This window comes from Anastrepha ludens, chromosome 6 (assembly GCF_028408465.1).
Source record: "Anastrepha ludens isolate Willacy chromosome 6, idAnaLude1.1, whole genome shotgun sequence".
NCBI lineage: Eukaryota > Metazoa > Arthropoda > Insecta > Diptera > Tephritidae > Anastrepha > Anastrepha ludens.
Window position 1 is genome coordinate 30934724 of NC_071502.1, and position 18935 is coordinate 30953658.

An 18935-nucleotide genomic window follows, 5' to 3' on the forward strand; every position below is an offset into this window, starting at 1 on the left:
TAGCTTCTTTTTGTCCCCATTTACTCCTTGCCCGTCTATGCTCCTATTGAGCATCTCCCAAAGGTTCTCAATTGGATTGAGGTCCGGAGATTGTGCTGGCCACTCGAGCACATTGATTTTTTCCGCTGCGATCCAATTTGCTACCAACTTCGAGGTGTGCTTTGGCTCGATCTCTCTCCGCATGAGGAAGCTTCACGCTCTTTAGTATATTTTGGTATACAAAACTATCCATAATTCCATCTATTAAATGGAGAGAAACGGCAAAACAGCCCCACACCATAATACCACCTGCGCCATGCTGAACCGTACCTTTGCAGTATCGAGGATCTAAACGTTTATTTTTTGGTCGGCGAACTCTTCTCATTTCGTCTGAGTATTTCAGGTTGAATTTTGATTCATCAGAAAAAGTATAGTCCTCCATCGTTTCACTGACCAGTTAATGTGCTGCCGAGCGAATTTCAACCGCTTTAGCCGTTTTTTTGTGGAAATAAATGGCTTTTTGCTGTTCTATAACTGTTCAGTCCACCTGCACATACTCTGCGTTGTACAGCTCGGCTGCTAACTTTTAAGTTCAGCTCTTTAACTATACTTGCTGCCGACTTCTTTGGATCTTTCTTCAATTCTATCAATATTTTCGAGTCTTCGTGCTGTGTAGTACTTTTGGGTCGTCCTTCACGGCGAAGAGTTTCAACACTTCCAGTTTCTCGAAATTTTTTTGTAATGAAACTAACTGTTGATTTTTTTATTTCGAACTTTTGACAAATATCCTTTTGTGATAAGCACAGTTTAGTAGCACAGTAGTCGTTTATAATTAGTTTTTTCAATTAAGCTGAATGTTTTTTTCCCGCCATTAGCACTTTTTTTAATAAAAGTACAGAATTCTAGAATTTTCAATAAGAAACTACTATTAACTCTTATTCCAAGGCTCACATTGACCACAATAAAAATAAAAAAATATCTTAGTACACGGTTGTACATGGTTTGTACAGTAGCAAAAAAAAATAATGGAATTTTGGTCGCCTACTTCGATAAACTGAGACGAGTCCAATATGTTTTGTCGCACTGGATATAGTATATGTTTACCTTTTTTCGCACATAATGTAATACAGTCTTATCTTAGAAAATATTTTTTATGTTTTCATATAAAAACTGGTTGCTTTTCATTTCGTTGATATTTTTTCTTATTTAAAATAATATTTGCTAGAGTAAAAAGTGTTAGCTTCAATAATAGGTATCAGTCCAATATGTTTTGTCCGGCACTGTATATGTATGTGGGTGTATATATATTATATGTATGCACATACATCTATCTCCACGAAAATAGCAGCGCGACAAAGTTTTGACTATTTATTCATTTTTAATGAATTTTTTCTTTTTTTATTAAAATATTTTTAAATCAGAAAACATACTCGACTAACTCAAATTTCAAAATTTTGCACAAAATTTAAAAGAATTCAACAAATTTTCATAAAATATCAAACTATCAGATTTGCAGAAAAATGTTAAGTGTGCAGTTTTATAGGTGTCAAAATTCGCGTTTGTAATGTAGCTGAAATTTATTTTAATTTAGTATTCTTTAAGTTTTCATAATTACATAGAAGCAAATTGCCAACACATAACCAATGCAAGGAAGGCAATGGGAAGCAGGATGGAAAAAATGGGAAGCAAACGGGAAAAACGTTCGTTAACTCCCCGTTGGGCACCCTAGTTTGCCCAGACTAGCTTCCCCATTTTGGAGGTGAATTTAAGATATTTCTATTATAGCTAACGACTTGAGCTTCCAGATAGTTTCCTTAAATTAAAATTTCTGTCGATTTATGAATATAACCTTTTAAAAAGGACCCTCGAACAGGTCGAAAAAAGGTTAGGTGGGTACCCAACCGACGGTTCTAAAAAAGGTGTCCAACGGAAGGTTAAATGCCCTGTTAGAAAGAATAAAAAGCCATAACTGTCAATATATTCGTTTTTCTGGACGCGCATCGTTTGCCCGGTTGTCCAGACAGTCGTTGGTTTTTGGTGGTGAGTGGCAATAAGTGATTGTGAAGAGCGCCGGATAGGCCTCGTATTGTAAAGTTTAAAAAAATATTGAATTTGAAAATAAAATTAACCCTATTATTAGTAACTATAGGGTTGTTCGGAAAGTAATTTCGTTTTTTTGTGGTGAAAATGAAAGATGATCTTCGTATAATGAATAAATATTTCATTAAATTATATATTAGCCATTCTGATCCAATACCTTTTGCCATATTTCTGGTAGTAGCATGATTTTTGGTCTTTGCCTGAAAATAAACTGATTCAGGTGATTTTTGACGTGTTCATTTCAGGTAATGGTTTTATCGTCCAAAAAATTTTAAAGTGACCGGAACAAATAATAATCCGAAGGGGCCAGATTTGGAGAATATGGTGGGTATGGCAGTATAGGGTTTTTCAGTAAGAGCGCTTCAACTTTTGAACTTTTTTGAATAAAACACAAACCCTATCGGAAAAAAGTTGAAGCGCACCTATTGAATAACCCTATATATCCCGTCCAAGCTTTCAAAGCTTTTGGCGAGTGACCAAACTTGTATGAGGTCTTGCATTATCTTGGTGGAACACTACACCTTTTATGTTAATTAATTCTGGCCTTTTCTGTTGAAGTACATCATTCAGTTTGTCCAGCTGATGACAGTAGACTTCCGAATTAATTGCTGCGTTATCCGGTAAAAGCTCAAAAAAAGTGACTCCTTTAAAATCCCACCAAACAGACACACACAAAACTTGCATTTTATTATACCAAAAATCGGCTATAAAATTGTATACTCGAAGGTTTTCTAAAAATTTTGACTAAAAAGTTGGCATTTTTGATTGAAATTTTTGGATTTTGTTTCTCAATTTGAACAAAGTTTGAGGTTTGAATTTTCTAAAAATTTTGACTAAAAAGTTGGCATTTTTGATTGAAATTTTTGAGTTTTTTTTCAATTAGAACAAAGTTTGAAGCTGGAATTTATATGATTTTTGTAGGGAAATTAATGATATTTTCATAAAAAATTATTCAAATTAAATAAGAGACAAATAAATTGTCAAAACTACACAATAAGTTTTAGTTAGTTGCTATGGTTACTTAGACCAGTGTTCTTGTAAAATTTTGCGGCCCTGATTTTTTTCGTTTTTAAAATACGTTCAACTGAATGAAGAATTCGTTTTATTGTCAGATTTGAGATTTTTCGCCCATGAGTTTGGATGAGTGGTAGTTAAGAGAGAAATTTCAGATAACACTAAAAAATGCACAGTGCCTTAAGGGGTTATACGCAGTTATGACTTTCAAAAAAATCGATTTTTTTTATTGCATTTTTGTAATGTACATATATTCAAAAGTATACGCACGAAATTTGAAGTAGATCTAAGCAATACTTTCGGAGTTATACCTAAATATGTAGAGATGCCTCGGCACGTTTTAAGGTAGGTATTGAAACTTTAAACGTGTTTTTTTCAAAACGGCATTTTTCAAGTTGGTGTACACGATATCTCGAAAACGGTTTGTTTGATCGGTCAACCGTTTTAACTCAATCTTTAAAGATACATTTTCTAGTAATTAATCGTTTTTGTGTTTTTTTCAAAACGGCATTTTTCAAGTCGGTGTACACGATATCTCGAAAACGGTTTGTTTGATCGGTCAACCGTTTTAACTCAATCTTTAAAGATACATTTTCTAGTAATTAATCGTTCCTTTTGTAAATCTGATACTTATTTTCCATTTTATAATCAATTTACGGCCAAATTTTAACGTAAAAATCGAAATCATTTCTTTTAAAAGCTGCCATTTTGTGAAAATTCACTATTTTGATTAGCCGAACGATTAATTACTAGATAATCTAATATATTATTTTAACAAAATTTGTTTGGTTTTTTGATTTCAGATAATCCAATCCTGAGTTACGATGTACACCGTAAATCGTCTTTTTTTAAAGGAGGTTCCAGAAATCGCCTGCAGCGCGCTCTATAATCAACATTTTCATAAATAAAAAATTTTGTTACGTTCTTGAAGGATGCTTTTATAACCGCCAAAAATTTTCAAATTAAAATATTCTGAAGTTTCTTCAGGATAAATCCTTGACAACCCGTCTTTTATTTGCTTCATAACTGCGTATAACCCCTTAAAATGCGCCACTGTAAGTGGGTGTAAATGTATAGGTAATAGCACTGAGATATCCGTGAAACAGCAGTTGCTTTGCACAAATTTGTAGTAATGCGGAAAACTGCTGTATTTAGCTAACCTAATGACATTGGTTGTACTGTAATTGTAATCCCGTCGTACAGTTCTACGTATTGCCTTAAAGGAAAGAAAGATGCTAAGTACCAAGCACTCATTTCAAATAGAATATCCCGTCTCTCTAAACATGAGTTGTTTCGAAATACTTGTATGCATGCGTGGGCGACTGTAATTTTGTTCTGAAGCTTTTTGAAACCTTCAAAAGTTATTGTAATTAGCCATCCCCAGCGCTGTAATCGCTGAGTGATTTTGACTATATTTTATTACTTACTCAATGAAAATTAATCTCAATGCAAAGGCTCATGAATATTATGTTCCTCGTTTGGTTGCATAAAAGTTCTTCTTCTTCAATGGGATCATCGATGCCCACGAATATGCATAAATTTTATAGTTTTATTATTTAACCCGGAGTTTGTCGCTAGGCAAATACAAATTCAAACGGTCGCAACCGGGTAAAAATTACCACATAATATATAGGTGTATAATTAGTTAAATGCAATATTTATTTTACGAAGCGAGCGCGTCTTTTGTTTCTATGCATAAAGGTACTTGAAGCGGCAGGTGACGATATGTTGTATGTATGTTTTCTATTTTATGTTTTGTATGGTATGGCGGCAATCGGTCTGCGCGACCAACTCACTTAGACCTTACAGGTCCGTTGTGATACCACTGTGCTACACGGGAACCTCATTTATCTTCCTTCATGGAACCATTTTGTGGCTCTTCTGAAACGTAGTATTGATCCCAACCCCACGCCGACAGCTCTGTAAGAGAATTAAAAAAGTATTTACCTAGGCAACGTGCTCTGATTTTAGCTAGGGCTGGACAATTGCGAAGGAAGTGCTCGACTGTTTCTTTCTCCTCCTTATCTCTGCAACTTCTGCAATATTCATGGGAGAAAACTTTTAGTCTAAAGGAATGCATGCCAAATAGCCAGTGGCCGGTGACACAAGCCACGACCTTCGAGATATTGTCACTTGAGAGACTAAGCAATTCCTTTGTTCCTATGTTGTTTATTTGCGGTTTATTTCCTTTGTTTTTTTCTCTTTATTTCTCCATGACGTATTGGCCTCTTGGATAATGTGGTTTTTTATTATTAGTTTACTCGTGGCCATGGGTATTCCAACGGTACTTTTATCACTGAACAGTTGAAGAGCTGTACCTTTTCTGGCTAGCTCATTAGCTCTAGAGTTTCCTTCAATATCTCTATGCCCCGGAACCCAAATAAGGCTGACCTTGAATACGTCACTAATATAATTTAGGGCTGCCCGGCAATTCTGTGCAACCTTTGATCTTAGTAAAGCAGCATTCATTGATTTGATGGCTATCCGAGAAGATATTTATTGTAACATAGTTGTTGCTACGGCACGCGCATTTAGATACGTAGTCACTTCCTTTATAGCTAGAACCTCTGCCTGTTAGACGCTGCAGTAGTCTGGTAGTCGAACGGATAGTTCCAGTCCTAATTCCTTCGAGAAAACTCCATAACCACTCTATTGTCTAGCATGGAACCATCTGTACAAAAATTTAATTGCCCCCTTCTCCATTGCCTTGGTGTTTGCCACTCTCTTCTTGACGGTATACTCGTCTTGAAGAGCCTTTCAAAGGTGTGTCTAGGGATAGAGGAGCCTATTTCTTGTTTGTGACTATTCAGAGAGTGCAAAATAGAAGCGTGGCCAAACCACCGGTCTTTCCATAGCGCCATACTTTTGAGTCTGAACGCCGAGGCGGCGGCCACGTGATTCTTTACCAGATTTAGGGCAGGTAAATTGATTAGCACTTCCAGCGCTTTGTTTGGGGTAATCCTTAAAGCACCAGAGATGCATAAAAAGCTGTTCTTTGGACCTTACTCATGATTTTAGCGTCGCCTTTTGAGCAGATGGTCACCATTGAAGTATTCCATACATTAAGATTAGCCTAACTACAGAAGTATAGAGCAAGTGCGTAACATGAAGTGTTAGCCTCCATTTGATACCGAGCGCTTTTTTGCAAGTATATAATGCAACGTTGGCCTTCTTTACTCTTTCCTCAATATTAGATTTCCACGTAAGTTTCCTGCCTAATACGAGTCCTAGGTACTTGACATTCTCTTTCAAAGGAATCTCCACACCGTTAAAAATTAGCTGCGAGATTATAGCGAGCCTATGCTTCTTTGTAAAGAGAATTATTTCAGTTTTTGCGGAGTTTATATCGAGTCCCCTGCTCTCAGTCCAGCTTCCAACTGTGGCCATGTTAGAGCGCAGAATATCCATAAGGTTGTTATGATATTTGACTTTACCGACAATTGCTGAGTCATCTGCGTAAGCAATGACGTGGCAACCCCCTCTTACCAGGGTCAGCAATAGGGAGTTTACTGCCAAAATCCAAAGAAGAGGGGAGAGGACTCCGCCTGGCGGTGTGCCTCTGCGGGCCTGTCTGCTTAGAGTACCTGTAGTGCTGCTTAATTTAGCCGTTACCTTTCTTTTGACGAGTATATCTTCTATCAGGGCAACAACATTAGGTTCAACTCCAAAATCTTCTCATGAATATACTATAGCGTTTGTATTTATATTGTTGAAGGCGCCTGCTATGTCTACGAAAGCAACCAATGCAAACTCTTTGTCCGATAAACTTTTTTCCACCAACCCGACGAGTGAGTGTAAGGTGGTTTTTGTAGACTTCCCTTTAGTATAGGCATGTTGCGCCGAGGATAGCCTATTTAAAGGCACAACACCCCGTATGTATTCATCCATTATTCTCTCCAGGATCTTGAGCAGAAAAGATGTTAGACTAATGGGTCTGACGCCTTCGGGGTTAGTGTGTGAGCACCTACCTGCCTTGGGTATGAAGGATACTTTTGCCTCCCTACAGCCTAGCGGAATGTAGCCCATCTTAAGACAATTTCTAATGACAATTTTGATAAACGGTAATATTGGGTAGTCGAAAAAGGCTTTTCGTATTTTGTCAATAGATGTCGTTGGAGTCATCTATCTCCAGTGCTACCAATCACATTGTGTCATATCATATGGTGTTAGAAAGGTGACATTTTAATCTTCATTTAACCAAAAAAAAATTGAATTCGGAGAAGTTGAATAAAAGTTATAGCTCTTCAAAAATGAGTGGAAATAATGAAGAAATTCGCTATATTTTGAAATTTTTGTATAAAAAAGTGAAGAATGAAGAATGCCACGCAAGCCACCAATGAAATTTGTGAACTTTACGAAGACGATGCTGTATCAGTTCGTGTAGCACAACAATGGTGCGCTCGCTTCCGTTCTGGAAATTTCGATGTGAAAGATGCACCTCGCTCCGGTCGAGCTATCGTTGAAAAAGTCGATGAAATTATGGAAAAGATTGACCAGGACCGTCACATAAGCTGCCATGACATCGCCAAGGCACTAAACATTCATCATCAAACGGTTTTGAACCATTTAAAAAAGGCTGGTTACAAAAAGAAGCTCGATGTTTGGGTACCATATGAATTGTCTGTGAAAAATTTAATGGACCGAATTAACATCTGCGATTCTTTACTGAAACGAAATGAAATCGAACCATTTCTGAAGCGAATGGTAACAGGAGACGAAAGTGGATCAAATACGACAATAATGTGCGAAAAAGATCATGGTGCAAGGGTGGTGAAGCTCAACAAATGGTCGTAAAGCCAGGATTGACGCCTCGAAAGGTTATGCTGTGTGTTTGGTGGGATTGGAAAGGAATCATTCACTATGAGCTGCTCCCGCCTGCTCGAACGATTGATTGTACACTTTACTGTCAACAACTGATGAGATTGAAGCAAGCAATCGAAAAAAAACGGCCAGAACTGATCAGCAGAAAGGGCGTCATCTTCCATCAGGACAACGCTAGGCATCACACATCTTTGATGTCTCGGCAAAAACTGGGAGAGCTTGGCTGGGAAGTTTTGATGTATCCACCATATAGCTCTGACCTTGCACCATCGGACTACCATTTGTTTCGGTCAATGCAGAACTCCCTTAATGGAGTAAAGTTGGCTTCAAGAGAAGCCTGTGAAAATTACTTGGCGCAGTTTTTCGCCGAGAAACCACAAAAGTTTTACACTGATGGATTAATGTCTCTAGAAGAAAAATGGCAAAAGGTGATCGCCCAAAATGGTACATACTTGGTTTAATAAAGTTCATTATAAATATAAAAAAATGAGTTGAAGTTTGATTAGAAATACGAAAAGACTTTTTCGACTACCGAATATAATGTCCCGTGATTGCTGAAGCTCAGCAGGGTAGATACCGTCTATTCCTGGCGATTTATATGGAGCAAAAGTGTTAATAGCCCATTTTGTATAGCAAATTCATAATAAAAAAATCAATAATTGCCAGCAGAAGTGCGAGTTTAAGTTCAATGGCACTACTTACCTCCAGTTTTAGAATAAATCGAAAGTCTTTTTAGTTTAATTTTCGATATATTTTTTATTTACGCGACACAATTTTTATTGGACATGAAATACTAAAATGCATATTTATCGACTAATACAGTTTACAAGTTTCATTTTGTTATTTATAAACTAAACTAAAATAGACTAAACTAAGTGGAACAAACAATCGTGAACGAAATATACACACGCAATATTTATAGGTTCTACATGCACTGCACCCACACACACACATATACATAAGTACGAGTGATAAGAATGTGTGTGTGCATATGCATGCCTTTAAGGTTTTTTTTATTAATTATTATATTTTTAATATTTTTTTAAATAGTTTTTTAAATATTTTTTTTTAAATATTTTTTTAAATATTTTTTTTTTTTATTTTTTAGTATTTTTTTTACCATTAATTTTTGCCAGTAACTGTTTTTTGAAATGTGTAATCTGTTTGGTTTTTAGTTTATTTAATTTGAAATACCAATGAAATTTCTATATATCTGCAAGTGTTTGTTGTTCTTGGTTTGTTCTCTCTTTCTTGAGTATGAGTGAGATTTCTTATATGTGTACGTACATAGGTATGTATGTGTGTACATATGAGACTAATATTATTTTAGTACTGCTTAAATAGTGATTTTATTAAAAATGCTTGCACTTTTTGTGGCAGTTCAAGTTCGTTTGCTGTTCATTTCTGCTTGCTTCCATGCTTGTTCTTCTATTGCTTGTTCGAATATGTGTATGTCTGTATGTATGTGTGTGTGTAAGTATGCTGCTTATTCAATATTATTCTTTCACATGTTTGTTTGTATGTATTTGTGTATGCACTATTTGCAAAGTACTTCCTTTCAAAAACATTTGCTATTGGATATTGAATATTGTTGTTGTTGTTTATTTTGACTTTTCCTTCCACTATACATTTTTGTATGTATGTGTGTAATAAGTAACATTTTTTTTTCTTTCTATGCACTTGTATGAGTAGAAATTTCGCTTGAACAGCTGAGTAAATGTGTTCGAATGGAAATACTCTTGAGTCGCTGCGCCTGGCGTGCAGTTGAGCTGAGTTCAGCTAAAATTGCAACAAAAATTGAGTTGCTTCAAAATTGCGCCAACAACTGCACGCCTTCGCTCTTTTATTCTGCATAAATTCTTTATATTTTAACTTAATTAATTATAGACATTTTTTCCATTTTCATTGCATTCTCTTCTAATTAAAAGTAAAGTGACTGACAAAAGCGTTGAAATTATAAATAAAAAAAATTCAGTAACTTAACTTAAATCGTAAAACTACTGGGATATGCGGTTACAAAAAAAAACTATCAGCTAAATTATTTAAACAATGAAGCGTTGCAAGTCGCTCAACTCCTATGGGCTTAAAATACATACGTAAAATATAATAAAATCCGCCATTTTCGACTTGTCGCTCGGTTTTACGTTTTTCACATAAAATTAAAATCACAATTTTAAAGACTTGATGTGTTGATGCATTTTTTGTTTTAGCGTTTTTTTGTTTTTTTTTTTGTTTAGCAATATTTTACCATTAACTTTTGCTTGTTTTCCTATGAAACTTTTTTTTTTGTTTGTATTAAGAAATTATGGCGTCTCTCCCTCCACAGGCCACAGAGGATCTCTAAAAGAATCTTCTCAAGATTCAGTTCGAGATCGAAACAACACTGAAAGTTTAACCTCGGGTGTATTTTTTGTTTTTGTTTTCAGCACTTCAGTGTTGTTTGTGTAAACTTGCAAGTAAAACTTTATATTGGGGTTTCGTGTAAAATAAACATATTTTAGGAAAAATATCTAAAATAGTATATTTTTCAAATATTTTGCTCGTAATAGTAGGAAATGCTTGATTTTGGAATTGAAAATTTTGTTAACTGAAAAATTATTTAAATTTAAAAAACGCGCTAGTTGTGTTGTTGCTTTTGTAATTGCAATTTTTTTGTTAAAAACTAATGAACAGAAAAATTGAAAATTGTTGTTGCTTTTGTAATTGACATTTTTTGTTAAAAATTAATGAACGGAAAAATTGAAAATTGTTGTTGCTTTTGTAATTGCAATTTTTTTCTTACAAATTATTGAACTGAAATATTGAAAATTTGCTAGTTGTGTTGTTGCTTTTGTAATTTAAATTTTTTGTTAACCAAAAAATTATTTAAATATTGAAAATGCGCTGGTTGTGTTGTTGCTTTTGTAATTGAATTTTTTTGTTAACTGAAAAATTATTTAAATATTGAAAAGGCGTTGGTTGTGTTGTTGCTTTCGTAACTGAATTTTTTTGTTAAAAATTATTGAACGGAAAAATTAAAAATGCGCTGGTTGTGTTGTTGCTTTTGTAATTAAAATTTTTTGTCTCAAATTCTTTAAGTGAAATATTGAAAATTTGCTAGTTGTGTTGTTGCTTTTGTAATTTAAATTTTTTGTTAAAAATTATTGAACGGAAAAATTGAAAATTGTTGTTGCTTTTGTAATAGCAATTTTTTTCTTACAAATTATTGAACTGAAGTATTAAAAATTTGCCAGTTGTGTTGTTGCTTTTGTAATTGAAATTGTTTGCCTCAAACTATTCAACTAAAACATTGAAAATTTGCTAGTGACCAAAATTATTGTAAATTTACCAAATTCCAAAATTCATAAAAGGCACTACTGCGTACTTTCAGATAGCCAGCCAATAAAAACATTTTTTGTTTTTGCATTTAGTCAACTCAATAACATCTCATTTTCAAAGATTTTTGTTTTTGTGTTTTGTATTTATTAATAAAAGGCACAATTTAATAAATTGAGAAAAAATTGTTTTAAAGCTTTTGCTACTAAGGTTGTAAGTCACATTTCTAATTTTACATGCACACATTTTGTATGTATAGTTTGAAACTATTGGTTAAAATTTTGTATAAATGTAGATTACGTTTTTAAAAATGCTTCCCATTTTGTCCTTAATGTATTGGTGTGTGTTTTTCGCGTGATTTCCAATTGACATGAGCGTTGATATTGCAGAAGCAGAAGACACTTCCATTTGGATAAGGATATCGGATCAGAAGCTGAAAGCATAAGAAAGAAATAATTAAGTCACACAACTGTTGGCTGAAATTGTCATTGAAATATTTAATAGATTAAATAATTAAAATGTGTATGTTATTATTATTATTTTTATCATTATGAGGGTATTTAGTAGCACGACCTGAAATATCTATTGTGCCGCCTTCATAGATTTAGTGCATTTCACTAAGACCAACTTTCTCACTGAATTTTAGTATTCACATTTTTTATTGAGTTTTATTTCTTCCTCTCGTAAAATTTGTTCACCCAGTTGTTTGTGTCGCTCATGCACCAATCACTTTGACACCTTTCGTGTTGAAAGGTCTAGAACGAGTGCTGGAGAAACATATTCGAGTGGGGGTATTGCCGAGAAGTCCACTTAGTAGAAATCAACACGCTTACCAGAGTGGCAAATCGTGCGAATCAGCCTTACACGATTGATAGATTAGGAAGATTGAAGCCGGACTGGAAGTTGACGAGTACACAATGGGCGTGTTCGTGGTCATTGAGGGGGCTTTTGATAATGACACTTACGGCTCAATATGCTCTTCTGCCGAACGACATGGAGTTAATCAAACCATTGTAAAGTGGATATATTCCATGCTCTCTGAGAGGCTGTTAACCGCTGGTGAGCACAGTAACGGGCGTGTTCTTCCTCCGCTGCTTTGGTGCTTGGTCGTAGACTCTCTACTAGCGGAGTTGCAGGAACCCGGTTTTCACGTCCAAGCATATACGGACGATGTTTGTGCGCTAACATCGGATAAATCCCTAAGGAGGCTTTGCACGAAAGTGCAGAGGATTTTGGACAAAATCGATGACTGGTGCATGAGACAAGGTCTTTCCGTTAATCCGAACAAAACCACCATAGTTTTGTTCGCGAGAAAACAGAAATTGGATAAACTCAGTCTTCCAACACTGAAATGTGTGACACTTGGCCTTTCCGATGAAGTTAAATATCTAGGAGTAATCTTGGATAAGAAGCTGACTTGGGAGACACACGCTTCACTGAAGGTGAATCGCGCATTGAGGATTTTTCAGCAAAGCCGCAGAGCCTTTGGTAAAACGTGGGGTCTGAAACCTGCTGTGGTCCTATGGATATACACAGCACTTATCAGACCAATCATCATTTACGCTTCTGTGGTCTGGTGGCGAGGGAACATGGTTAAGCCCACACTCTGGGAACTATACAGGCTGCAAAGAAGTGTATATTTATGCATTACGGGTGCCGTGAGGATAACGTCTGGCGATCCCCTAAATGCTATGCTTGATCTGCTTCCCTTGGATCTTAGGATACAACAGGAAGCAATAAAAGCGGCTGTACTAAGATCACAGGAATGCCGGACAGCCCTAAATGATATTAGTGTCGTATTCAAGGTCAGCCTTATTTGGTTTCCGGGGCACAGAGATATTGTGGGGAAATTGTAAAGCCAACGAGCTAACCAGGAAAGGTATTACTCTTCAATTGCTCAGTGATAGAAGTACGATTGGAGTACCTATAACCATGAGCAAATTAATAATCAAAAACAACACTATCAAAGAGGCCAATAGGCCATGGAGGCTACTGTGGCCGCAAATATAGGGTTTTTCAGTAAGAGCGCTTCAACTTTTGAACTTTTTTGAATAAAACACAAACGGTTTGACTTTTTTAACTAATTTTTTTTTTATTATCGAGTTTGAACATATACATTTAAGTATGAAATTCGATTTCTTTTGCATCACCACCGCGTGCACGTTTTACGAAGTCCAATCGTTGAACCCAATTTTCGACCACTCTTTTGCATAAATCGGCCGAAATTCCAGCAATTTCGCGTTCAATATTGGCTCTGAGCTCACAAATCGTCGCCGGCTTGTTACTGTGGACCAATGACTTCACATAACCCCAAAACGGGACGGCTTGTTAAATGGACCGTAAAATGGCCGTAATGCTCTTAAAGTAGCAGCAACAGAACGATTATTTTCATAAAAAATTTACACGATTTGCAATCGTTGCTCAAGTGTGTAGCGTTCCATGATGAAATGTATACTAATGAAGTTTACAAATGACAAGCGAAAAATAAAAAATATTGCCTCGTTCGCCCTCCCTATCGGAAAAAAGTTGAAGCGCACCTATTGAACAACCCTATAAATAAAAAGAAGAAAAAGGAACTGCTTAGAGCCGCCAAGATAGGATATCATGAAGGTCGTGGCATATAGTATATAACCGGTAATTGGCTATTTGGCAGGCATTACTTGAGATTAGAAGTTTTCTCCAATGAATATTATAGCAATGCAAGTTGCATTGGGGCATTTTCCCGGGTTAGTAAGATGATGATTCAATCTACAATGGCCTTCTAGAATTCCTGTGATGATTCTAAACTCGTTGAAGTGAAACTTCTTAGGCGTCGATGGACGAGCGAGAATGGAGAGTAAAATTTCAAGGCCATGCAACGTTTTGGGCATTTTCGTTCCGCGAGAGAGAAAAAAGATATAACGTAGAGGAGAATGAGAGAGAGAGCTATACCTTATATATAGTATCTTAGATACACTTTAGGCTATTTTTCCTGAGTTTTTCCTTGTCGTTGCTAATTTCTAGTGAGAAATAACACTGCCTTCTTTTTGGCGCTTGTTTGTTGGTGTAAACTTGTAGGAAATATATTTTTCGTGCCTTCTTTGTGGCGTTATACTTCCTTGGTGCCTACTGTTTGAGGCGTTTTTCTCCGGGAGGGATCTGCTAGCGAATTAGTTATCATAGTTTAAGATAATCCTTCCCAAGTATTTTTATTGCCTAGTTCAGTCTTGAAGCGTATGACAAAATTGTTCCGTGGTAGTTTCATACGCCATGGCATTAAGATCTCAGGTCTTAGTTCAGCAAGAATATTAAATTTCGCGCGATTTTGCTGAACGCCTGAGCCCGAGCTGAGTAGCTTTGGTTGTTTTTAGGATATACCCTCTTAGCTTGGGATTGGATATGAATGTGAAAAAGTGTGAGCTCTAGGAAAATCTGCATTGATGTCGTGCAACATGTCCTCTGTTATTCTTACACTGTACATTTTTTTTGTTTTTGACTGTCCTGCAGAGAAACTTGGCGTTCTGTCCCAGAAGTAAACGTGCAAAGTATTAGTTTCTAAGAAAATTTCATTTATTTTTCCAATTTCATTTCATTTCTGCCATTAAAAGAATTTCTGCGTTATATTGCTTCACCTCGAGAACCCATATTCGCCCCAATTATGAACTGGTTCGAATCTTCGTGCATGAAACACCAGAGTGCAGAGAAAGTATTTTCTAATAGCGGTCGCCCCTCGGCAAACAATGGTAAACCTCCGAGTGTATTTCTGCCATGAAGAAGCTCCTCATAAAAAATATCTGCCATTTGCGGTCGGTTTAAAACTGTTGATCCCCCCATTTGCGGAAAAATCATTAAAACGCACGCCGCAAATAGGAAGAGTAACTCGAACTACTTTGTGGAACGCAATTTACGATGAGATTCTCAAAATGGGGTTGCCACGGCGAAACAAGTCATTAATGTGGAACTCATCTGCAACGATGCGATAGCGAGGATTGAGCGCTGGTTATACAATGCCAAACCCTAGCTAGCAGCGCAAGAAACTGAAGCAGTCTTTTTGAGCAAAAAGCAGAAGAGAGTGAGTTTGACGGTAAATGTGTTAGGCCTCAACATCGAGTCTAAACCGGCTATTCAGTACTTAGGGGTTATGATTCACTCACTCATGACCTTCAGAGAGCACGCGGTGAAAGTCAGTACGAAAGGCGCCGTAGTTACAAATGCTCTAACACGGTTGCTGCTGAACATTGAGGGAGCCTAAGGTGCAAGAAGAAGACTTCTATCTACTGTCACAGACTCCATCCTGTTATATGACGCTCCCATTTGGTCCGACACCTACGAGGGGCCAGGCAGGTTTATAGGGTGAGTGCTTTGCGTCTAACCTGTGCATACCAGACTGTATCGGATGATGCAATTTGCGTGATTGCGCAAAAAATCCGACTGGATATTCGAGCACGTGAACTAAAACGTCTCTATCCAAGGCAAGGTGCAAAACCTACAAGGGACCAAAAAGTTGGCACAGCGAATGGCGTCACTTGAGAAGGGAATCGCAACCTTCAAATCCTGTTTTCAATCGACCAATCCTTATCTATTTTTTTAGGGAATTTCCGCTATTTTTTCGCGGAGGTGACGTGAATTGGTCTCGCCCAACTTTTTCTTGTGAAAAATATTTCTTCTTGATTGACTAAATAACCGATAAAGCAATTTTGGGCGAGCTTAAAAAGCGCGCCAGTCGTTTCTTTCTCGTGCTAACCAAGTGAAGCCAAGTCCTTCTCCACCTGTTCTTTCCAATGTAGAGGAGAACTTAATCTTCTTCTGTTACCACCAGCTGGTACGCATCTTGAGAAAAATACTTAAATTAAGTATAATACTTCTTAGAAAACTTAAGATCCCCCTTTCTCTAGAGAAATCGTCTTTTCTTCTCTCTGATTTTCTACCACACCGATTATCTGCCAGGAATGCCACAAAGCGAGCTAATTAATTTCAAGATCTAATACACAGATTATTGATTGGTTTGCTGCTCAAGTAAATATCGTTGCCATTAGTTGCCATTCAAATTAAGCAATCACAACATTTTCCGCTGTCTACCATTGCACTTCAAAAAAGGAGAAAATTACGCGAAAAAAGCAGAAAACTAATAAGTGGAAGAGTTGCTGTAAGTGAAGCAACTTTGCATTTGTATAAATGTTGCAACATTTAGGCAAAAACCGTAGCAGCTTTAAAAGGGACACACAGAACACCGACTAGTGGCTTAGAATAATGTAATTTGCAAATTGAATCGTGTCTGCAAGTCTCGAATTTCCATTTGCTTCACTGCAGCGGGAGTCGAGAGTGACTGGCTGACGCCAACGCAGCCTTCTATGGCGGAGCATGGCAGTCGGCACCTTTCAATGTTTACTTTGATGGCAGTCACTGTTGTTTTTCCTTTAGATTATTCTAACTTTGTTATTTATTTTGCCATGCTAATGTTGTCGTCTTATTTGTGTATTTGCTCATTGGTTGAACACCTTTGCTTGGTCTTCGAAACTGCCTCGGCTGCACTAACTGCAGTACTGCAAGAGTTCCGCAATTACAGTTCATTTGAAATGAGTTCCTCCTTTTGAATAATTCCTGTGCCAACTGTTTACATTTTTCAATTGGGATTGTGTAATTTATCAGCTAATGAAGTTCGTGTCGTCAGTTTTTATTTTCGAACGCTAACAGCTTTTGTTAACAAATGGAAAATGGGCAGATATCATTTGAAAGGAGTTGAGAGGTGGGGAAAAAATGTTTAAAGTATTATTAGTATTAAAGTATTGAAGCAATATTGGAAAATGCAAATTTTAAACTGTACTGGGACAGATTTATTTCTGCAGATCAAACCGCAGCTGCCAACAAACCTGACATCATCTTGTTCGACAAGATAAATAAAACAATCGAAGTAATCGATATAGCTGGTGCCCCTTAATCGCAACATCCAAAGCACATACTCCACCAAAATATCGAAGTATAGTATGCAGCTTTGGCCATAGAACTTAAGCGGATGTACAAAGCGAGGGAAGTGAATATAATTCCCATAATTATATCGTCCACTGGATTAGTGCCTAAGCATTTAATAAAAAACTTGAAGAAGTATGACTGCCAACACCTTTCAGAAGGCATGCAGAAGTCGACCATACTGGGCACATGTGCAATAGTTCGTAGATTTTTAAATATTTAAGCAATAGCAATCGCATGGGCGTAGAACTTGGACTACGCTCCACCAGAGCACAATCCCTTGAAAATTTTATCCGGGATGTGTAATCTCCGGCAATAGCGGAGATGGATTAAGCTCAAATAAAACAAAATAAAATAAAATAAACTGGATGAAAACATTCGATTCGGATCCACACTCCTGGCTTATTGAAGTACTTCGTATTTACAACTTCAATTCCAATCTCATACTCTTTCTAGAAAAAGTTATGCAACGCTGGAGGACAAGAATAAAACTACCTGCCCCGGAAAGCTCTCAATACACAACCGAAATAAACATTCGAAATGGCATCTTTCAAGGTGACTCGTTGAGTCCGCTCTGGTTTCTTCTCAGCATGAACCCCTTAAGTCACATCCTGAATGAGACGGGACATGGGTTTGTATTAAAACACGGACAGTCTGGAAGATTCCGACTGAGCCATCCTTTTTACGTAGATGATTTGAAACTCTACGCCAGCCATTCCAAACATCTAGATAAGCTTTTGAGATGTGTCGAAACCTTCTCCAATGACATTAAAATGCCTAATGGACTTGATAAATGCCGAAAGATCACAATAGTTACAGGTAAAGTGGTTTCTCGACATGTAACTGCGGAAAGTAGCGGACTCGACATAACAGAAATGTAGCCGGGAGGGGTATACAAGTGCCTTGGAGTTATGCAAAGCTGCAGCATAAATGCAAGTGCAAGATGCAAATGAGGAAAAATCTGGTAGCAGAATTTAAAAAGCGCCTCCACGCTGTCTGTAAAACCCAACTTAATGGGAAAAACTAAATCCACGCTATTAATTCATTTGTCGTCCCGGTGGTATCGTATAGCTTTGGAATTGTAAAATGGTCATCTACTGAAATAGAAAATCTACAACGAATAATACATACAAATAGTCACGTCATCCAAAAAGCTCTGTCGTTCGAATGATGCTACCTAGAAAAGCGGGAGGCAGAGGACAAATTGATGTCGGAGCACTGCATGACAAACTTATCTTGAACATAAGAGCATACTTCCAACATAAGTGCTCCCAATCCGATCTGCACAAGGCTGCAAGTGCTGCGGATGATAATTACACCCCACTTCGGATGAATCAATCCTACGAAATCAGGAACGCAACCACAATAGATGAAAAAATCCAAAGATGGTCAGAAATGGCTGTTCACGGCGTATATCGAAAAGACTTGCTGAGCCCACATGTCGACCAAAAATTGTCGCACTTATGGCTTACCAACAGGTCGATATTTGCCGAAACGGAGGGTACCATTTTCGCCATACAAGATGGTGTGATTCCAACGAGAAATTACATTAAATACGTAATGCGAGATCCAAATGCCGCTGCAGACAGATGTCGAAGATGCAATAGTCGAAGTGAGACATGAGACCACGTGCAAGCGGGATGCACCACACTGGCAAACTCTATGTACCTGAAGCGACATAATGACATCGCGAAAATAATCCATCTAAAACTGACGCAGATGTACAACTTCAATCCAAGCAAAATACCGTACTTCAGATA

The 18935-nt window shown here is 37.0% G+C and overlaps 1 protein-coding gene across 1 annotated transcript in view; it reads right to left on the minus strand.

Annotated features, from left to right (window-relative positions):
- Nucleotides 1-11183: 11183 nt before the first annotated feature.
- The window catches only part of LOC128866367 (uncharacterized), a 54296-nt gene continuing 46544 nt past the window's right edge, over nucleotides 11184-18935 (minus strand). Inside the window, exon 5 of the mRNA XM_054107038.1 lies at nucleotides 11184-11662. The gene's annotated coding sequence lies outside the window, so the exon portion shown is untranslated. The remainder of the gene's footprint in view (nucleotides 11663-18935) is intronic.